Genomic DNA, 8732 nt, shown 5'->3' with positions numbered 1-8732 from the left:
GAAAAAAAAAAGTATTGATCTGCTGGTATTTAGATGCCTACTACACACTAGTTTATTCCACCTGTCTTTATTGAATTATTTGGAATTCGAAATTAGTTATAGCAATAGTCGGGTGACCATACTATATTCATGAGCGAAGCGACATCATTTTCTTCTATATCCCATATAATTCTAGAGTGACGAAATTATAGTAAAATGCCATGAAAAGTGAACAAATTGTTGCAAATTTTTCAAAAAATTTAAATCACATATACGAAAATCCGGCATTCCTGGATAAAGAAACTTTGAACTATTCTTTTGAAGAATTCTTTTCATGTTCTTGTCATCGTAAACAGGCCTTTGTAAGTCGTGTAAATCGATTCGCGGCGATGCATTGCGATGTCGCTACGTCAAATAGTTCACGTTACTCGAAAGACGTTGCGTCTCCTCCAACAAAACAAAATATTAAATCTTTTGGTTTCAGTTCAATATTAGCCTATTAAGGAGAGCCAAGAATGTGATAAAGCGATGCATACCAGATCGTCGAGTTTCGCTCAAAATACATTCTACTGGGCCGGAGGGAACCTTCTCTTTTGATTGATGCGAAGATATCACATTTCAGCATGTGTTTTCGGCTAAATTGGCTTTCCACCAAAAGCAGAATATCCACAGAATTATTAATGAAATGAATAAGAAAATAGATGTAAGGAAAATTAACTTTGTCGAATACATAAAGGTAGGACAATGGTTCATGGACTACAAAATGACCTCACACATCATGAACAGTCTCCTAAATTTTAAAATATTTTCCAGCATTTCGAGGAACTTGCAAATAGGCAGTTGTTTACTTCAAAATAAACCATAAATCGTAATCAGCGGCAACATTTTGTCTCAAAATATTCATCGATTTCACAGATGATTTCGTTAAAACTTTGTGAGTTTACTATATGAAACAGAAGTTTTATACTAAAAAAGATTTCGTGATATAAAAGGAGCAACTTCTTCAATTGAACGCCTCCCCCCCCCCCTCCTCCGTAATACACAAAAGAAACAAACAAAAAAGACAAATAAATCAATAAAATATTTTGTTAATGTTTTTAGGGAGCTTATTTCATATAACAAGTCTATGATACACTAACAAAAACATCGAAATGCAAAAGAAGCAAGTTCCTCATTTGAGAGAGCTTAGTGACGATATTCCAGCTTTCACCTTTCCACAAAACCTTTAAAAAGCACGATCGCAACTATTTTCGAAAAAAAATCAACTCATTGGCAATTTCATGACCTTATTATATTGAGATTACGTATTGTTTCATTGTTAATTTCGGACATTTCAATATGTGACGTACAAGTCTATATTGCCCTGGGTTGATTTTTCGAAATAAGTTGATATCGTGTAAAAAAAAAGCAGAACTTGTCATGTGATAGAAAAAAATAGGTATTGCTTCAGAGTTTAAGTTTGATTAATAGATGAAAATCTATCCTAACCCTCCGAGGAATAATGGTATCAATACAGAGGTTGATTTACGCTGGATTATCATTTTTCCCCGTCTCCTTCGTCCACATGTATTGACAAACTAGGAAAGTCACCTTAGGCTTCAATGACAACTGTCTTTTGAAGCTAACTTCAATGATGAACCTTTTGCTTCCCCAGCTTCAGATCTTTCCCAGTGGTGAAACTCAACCTCCACCAATCGCTAGAGCACTTTATTATCTCTCTCCTATAACACTTCATTCGCTGTACTTTGGCCTGCATTAATTCTGTTATCTAATACATTTCGTTGCATTTACCACTTCAAGAAAGGAAGTCAACTGGGAATTTATGAAGATGGCGTTTGTTTTTCCCTTTGAAGTTTACTCACGTTCAAACATGGTTTGATTACCTACAGAGATTCTGCTTGTGGGACGAGTCTTACCCGCATCAATCGCAAGGGATTATGTCCCCCTTGAGTGCATCCGAATTGGTGGTATAAGTGTCTTCTTGGAGGGGAGGGAGCGTTATCGCGAAGTCGGGCGAACCGCTGACAGGTTCATGATCGCTGTGCGATCGACCGAGGATATCGATTGGAAAATCCCGCTGAAAGGGGTCAAACATCTTTTATTAATCGATACGAATTAGAGCTATCAATTTTTTGCGCTTTCAAGGACCGCATCTCTTATGACGAGTTAAATCGCTCCGTTGAAAACTAATTAGATTTTCCTTGGTTCTTCTAAGATGCCGTGGATGATCTTTAGGTATTCACCAAGCGTAAAGCAGGCCAGCTGCAAAGAGCAGGAGAGGAAATATCGAATGGAAGAACATTGAAGGAATCCATTTAAAAACTTAAATCACATTGAGACTATTAGCCAAGTCTCTTATTAAATTTTTGGGGACAGAACGTACAAAATGGCGATTTTACAGCGCAGTATTAATTGAATCACGGTCACTGATTTCACGATGTTTGTCAACAAATTAATCATTATATCAAGCTAAAATAATCATAATCTATGAAACCCTTTTACATAATTTTAAATTTCGCTAGAAATGTTGCCAAAAAGCAACATGGTTATGAATTTGAAAGAAAAATAAAAACTTCTTGATGTACCACAGGGACCATTGTTGGTTCCTGTTTTATTTATGTCAATGTAAATTGTTCACTCTTTTCATCCAAATACTTTTCTACTCTTATCCAGATTTCGTCTTAAGCTTACCAGGCCTTATAATGTCGGGTTCATAGTATTGTATCAAAAGCAAGAAAGAAAAGTTTTTTTTTACAGTGCATTGTAGCGGGGTTCAGTGAGAATTAAATTGGGAATATTCATTAAGCAGCATCTACCTTGGGATTTACAAATGAACCACATATTTTAGGTCAGGTATTATGCGTATGTTAATCTTATTTTTCTTCCAAGTCGTATACGTGAGGCATTACGCCCTAGGATTGTTGTGTCCATATTGATGTACCGCCACTGTGTGCGCGAGTAAACCCTGCTGAGCTAGGGAGAAAAGTTCTTCAGAAAAGAGACTAGAAGTTTGCTACGTATAGAGTTTTATTGTATATACTCCATCTTGACAGTTATCGTACAAATTTCATAAAATAACTCGTCCCTATTTTCACGAAGTGACGGTAGTGAATGAAAATCGCATACAATTTGCGTGACGATTTTCCTCACTACCGTTACTTCGTGAAAATAGGGTTATAAACAAATAAGTAAAATAAGTACCTTAATATAATAAATAAACACTTCATGATTGTAAAACACCACAGGGTAGTGGGTTTGGCTGGAGGGGGGGGGGGACGTCGGAGCCACCAATAATACCAATCAATTATACTTAAGATTGTTAAAGCTGCTATCCAGGGCAAGTGGAACGTTATAGATCTTGGATAGATGTGAACACCGTTGATCCAATTTACTCAGAATAGACGTAAACTTGATCGCCGCTAATCCCTCGAGCAAGAAAACAATGCTACATAGAACACATTAATGGATGACTTTCCTTTAAACTCTTTGAATCTGTTCGATTTATAAAGAACTAATTTAGACATGTACGTTTTTTTCTTCCACGTATGTCTACTTTGACTACTGCAATAGTAGAATTGAGCAATCCAATTTCTGTTGTGTATTGGGGTTCTAATTGCGATAACTGTTCTTTTTTTTTAACGACACCTGTTTCAATAAATAAACTTGTGTCATGATGAAAAAAAAAGTAGCTTCAAATATTTACGAACATTATAGTTCCTACTAGTATAATTCATTTTCACTAAAAAAATAATCATGAAACTAGTGAAGATAAAAATGATTAGTGAACGTGAAGCACTACAGCTATCCTTCCTTTACACACGCGCACTCCTAGCTTTACATATTAGCCCTCAGCACGACCAGTTTTACTTGTGTGAAAGGGTGTGTGACGAAAGAATCACTGTCTAGAGTTTCGATCATGTTTCAAATAAATTATTTATTCGACTTTTCTTTTGAATTTTATAGCTATATAATTAGGGGTTAGCTATCGTACATAAGCCTATATAATTTATATTTGTCAGAATTTTCCTCTTTTTTTCTGTACATTTCTTGTGGAACATATATCTCAAGAATGGCAACTGTATGTTTTTCTTCAAAGTTGACACAATGGTGAAACCTATTTAGGACCGGTCACATGAAACTTGTCAAGGTCAATTGCATAATATGACGTCATCTAGGCGCCATTTTGTAAAATTCGCATATCTCTAATAAATCATTACCTAATAGCATTACAATTTCATATTTCATATCATTACATTTCAATTCATTGGGCAGCATATCAACATAAACAAATTGTTTAAAATGTCCAAATTCAGCCTAAATTGATTTTGCATATTTTCAGACCATTTTGAACATTTGTGAAAATTCCACGAAAATGGGTATGCACGCATATTGTTCCGTTTTTCGTCCTCATAAAAGCTTAAAGCACCGTTTTGTCGCATGGTTCGGAATCCTGATCCTATTGTTGACAATTCTTTCTTATTCCTAGACCCTTAATTACATTGAATTCCCATAAGGGCACGTCGTGGGTTCGAACCCCAGCCGCGTCATACCAAAAGACGTTAAAAGATGGGAGTTGTTGCTACCTTGTTAGGCGTTCAACAGTAAGGGATAGAGCAACGTCGATCTGGCGCTGCTCAGTGGCTGCCGGGCTCACGATCAATTGGGCAAAAAGAATTTCCGTTTCGGTTTAATAAAATTTGGAGTGGACTATTAGGCTATTATTATTATTATTATTATTATTAAAACCTCGAAATGCACAAGCGTGAGAAATTTACTAAAATTGTAAAAATGGCCTAAAACGAATCTGCTATAGCCACTGAGAATGGCCAGTACCCCCTCTCTATTTTTTGTTTGCATATTCTGAAAGGGACTCGATTTTCTTTCAAATTTCATTTACTTGTAGTAGAGAGTTCGCGCTACGAGTAATGAACTATTCTATGGAACAAACATTGACGTGCTAAATTATGATTTAAAAAAGGTTTATATTGTTATGACATGATGATAGTTTAAAAATATTTTTTTTTACAAATGAGTAAATACCACTTATACTCGTACAGGTTACAAGTTACAAGTATATCTAGTTTTTTCTTACGATTGATGGCATAGAATAAAGTCAGTGATCAATATTTCTTTGTTGCTTACACGTCATATGGGTAGAATTATTGGTGTCAATGATAATTGATAATCATGCTATTATCCGGGACAGCTCTTTAAAATGGAGAAGGAGGAAAAGCCTAAAGGGTACTTTGTGAATTTATTTTACAGATGGTGCCCCCGAAGGGGATTCCTCCCGTTGACTGATTTGAAAGTGTTTTATTAATTTTGTTGTAATGCCCTAATATCCAGTTTGACAGCGTAATAGAGATTTATGATTTGAAGGAAACAATTCGTTTTCCTTACCCCTCCGTTGTATTTCCAAGTTCTTGACTAAATTCGTTGTGGCGTCTATCTTCCTGTTTTGTTCGCACGTTGGAACTTCGTACGTCAGGAAAGATTTTAAAAAGTGATGATTATAATTATTGGGAAATTAGCGTAATGAATCAAACTTCTATGCATGCCACGGCTAAGCGTTGACATTTTCGTTTCCATGCATGACGTATCTTTTATTTCCTGGCGTCAAGTCCATATGCTGAAACCTTTTATCATTCGATTTATTAAGTGATGGAACGTCATATTGTGTAATCCCAGTATTACGTTATTTTTGTTTTTATTTCTTCATACATAACATTCTTGATGACCTTATCTTCGACCAAGATATTCAATCTTCGTTCGCCTTCTCATCTGACACACACGCACGAGTCCTAAAATAAAAGAAAATCATATTCATCATATTGGTTGATCAGGAATGTAGCTAAATAAGAGGCGGACAGAAGTTTAAGAATGATGTTGAAACACATACTAGGAGGTTTAAACTGTGTTTGTGAATCTAGCCTTCTAGGCAGTTCTCAAACAGAAACACAAGGGTAAGAAGTAGGCAAAGAGGTGATTAGAAAGGGAGAAATACAACTTTCCGCTTCTTTTCGATCCTTTTTGTAATTGGAAGTGTTCATGAGAGAATGTTACTTGGTGTACATTACCTATCCTTCCACCGCTTGAAAGTTCCTATCCAACTTAAACAAGTAAGGGTTTGTTCACATATGCCGCAATAAACCCGACAGTGTTTTTAAATTTCTTTATTTGTCTTTAATAAGGACGTAAGTACAATACGCTTCACGTTTCTGTATCTTATAACACACAATCCATTTTCAGACGGAGGCCTGCTAGTCGGCGTAACTTAATCCCCGCAGCAGTAAATATCTCACGTATATTTCACTTACACCATTTAGTTGTTCACACCCACTTACTCGGACCAACTTGCCACGATTAACTTAACACGACGTTCCACCGAAATTATTTGGGGTAGTCCTCTACAAATCATTTTTCGATTTTTGACTACCCCTTCTACATTTGCTGATTTTTTTCTTTCTTTTTAAAACATTCATTGCTCCCTATAGAGTCGTTTGATATATGCTTACATGTTTTATTATTGTATTGTATGTATGTATTTTATTTTATGTATTTTCCTATGTTTGGCATTTGTGGAGAAATAAATTGAATTACATTTGAATTGAAATCTGATTTTATTTTCGATTGTAACAAACAACCCTCGTGGAAGGTCACAGATACTCCCGAGTGCAAGTGAGAGCATTCACACGGTCAACTTACGCCACCCTCTAGTCAATTTAGTGCGTTACTCTTGGATAAATCCAGGAGTATATCGGTCGGGGTAAAGGTAGGCGTAGCTAACACGACCATCGTTCAGACGGTCACTTCTCTGACCGTAACACCGACCTCATTATATTTACCTCGAATAGCTCTCAACTCGACCTTTACCCCGGGATGAATTGCCATCGTCTGAAGAAGACTATTTGATAGTGGGCACGCGCAGGACTATGTTGTACGCATTATATCCTTATTATACAATTTGCCCTTAATTATACGTATTTAAGATAAAACGTCGCGGTTTGTCGCGTCTTATGTGAACGGGCCTTAAAGAGCATTATACCTGTTTCACTTTACCTCTCACCTGATTGAAAATTAGGATTACTCTACATCTTAGAGGGCTGGGTAATTCAATTGAAACAACATTGGATAGTCGGTTTCAAATCACGCGTTGGGGAACAATACAGAGTAAGAGAAATCGGTTCGAATGAATAGTTATGGTCTTATTGTGTATGGTCAACGTGGTTTACTGACGTACAGACTAATTGGAAACAGGTGTCGTATACTTTGACTTTACTTTCCCTACATAAAACCCGGTGTCAAGCTTTCCACTTCGCCTTTGGGTATGTAGGTATAATCCTAATAATCTCCTTTCTCTCTCTCTCTCTCTCTCTCTCTCTCTCTCTCTCTGTCTCTGTGTGTGTGTGTGTGTGTGTCTCTCTCTCTCTTTCCCTTCCTTTAAAATTAGAACGTATCGAGTAATGATTAAATAAATGAGAATGTCACTGTAATGCACATGGATACTTCATTATGTATGTTTGAAAAGATGATAACAAATCAATCATCAATAATCAAAAGTCCCATCCAACGTGTCTATCTTTACTGTGGTTTTATTCAAACTTTGACTTTTTACAATCATTCCCCAATCTATCGTAATCAAAGCATCACGTTTCCATGCCGTTTCTCCTTTCACATCCATGCATATCCATGCTCTGCTCCTGTGCAAATGCATGGAAAAGAGTTAAAACAAACTCGCTGGGGGCATAGCAAAAATGTCTCAGGTGAACTTTTGGGATATGAATAATGGAATATTCCTCTTTTTACAGACTTTGGGGAAACAAGTGGGTATCCTTCCGTCATGGTAATAGGTTTAGAGATGCTCCACTCGGCGAACTTCGTCACATTTCCCCCGCCAGGGAGAGAGGTTACAATATAATACAGTGTCCACTTGCTCGGTAATTTATAAGCAAAATAATTGGCGAAAAGCTTATCAAGTGCTTTTGGTAGACGTTAAGTTGATAAAATCGTATCCTATTCAAAAGCCTAGGGTTCCCGTCTCAAATGGTATAATAATTGCATCACTTGCTTCCCCGTATTATTTTTTTTGTGCTCGTCTTGTTTTGGTCTCGAAAATGGTTTGTTTTTTAAGGGGTCGATATATTTTTATTTATATATTTTGTTTGTTGGGGGGATATTAACAAATTCGTTTCATAAGAAGAATTCGTTTAGGGAAGTGCGTGAATGATTTTCCAACCTGGTTCTACATGTAATTAAGGGGTTCGCTATCTGGATTTATGCAGAAGTTTAAAGCCTCCATAAGGGATTTGCAAGCCCCCAATATAAACTTATCTCAAAAAATTCTATAAATAAACAGAAAAAAGAGTTTAAGAAATCACATGCAAAATTTCAGTTTAAAAGACTATTTGGTTTGGTTTTGAAAATTGAAGCCCTCATACTGAACACAACAATTTTTAATTTTGTTGGCCCAAATAAGTTTTGAGTTTTTCACCATGCTGATCCCTGCAACGCCTCCTAAAGCAACATTCAAAATACGAATGATTTGATAAAACACAGTTGGCAAATGAGGTATAGGTTTTTGTCTTATGTGGAAACCTCTTTGAAAAAAATGTCTCGACAAGATATTCCCGCAATCCGGGAGAATTGTACGAGATAAAAAGGGTGTGGCCCTATATCAAACACTTCACCCCGACTCTTTCACCCACCCACATAAACACACGCACTCACATGCTCCAAATTTCAAGTGCATCGAT

The sequence above is a fragment of the Strongylocentrotus purpuratus genome, unplaced genomic scaffold, assembly GCF_000002235.5.
Source record: "Strongylocentrotus purpuratus isolate Spur 01 unplaced genomic scaffold, Spur_5.0 spur5_scaffold_9, whole genome shotgun sequence".
Lineage (NCBI taxonomy): Eukaryota > Metazoa > Echinodermata > Echinoidea > Camarodonta > Strongylocentrotidae > Strongylocentrotus > Strongylocentrotus purpuratus.
Note: the sequence above shows the minus strand (reverse complement) of the source record.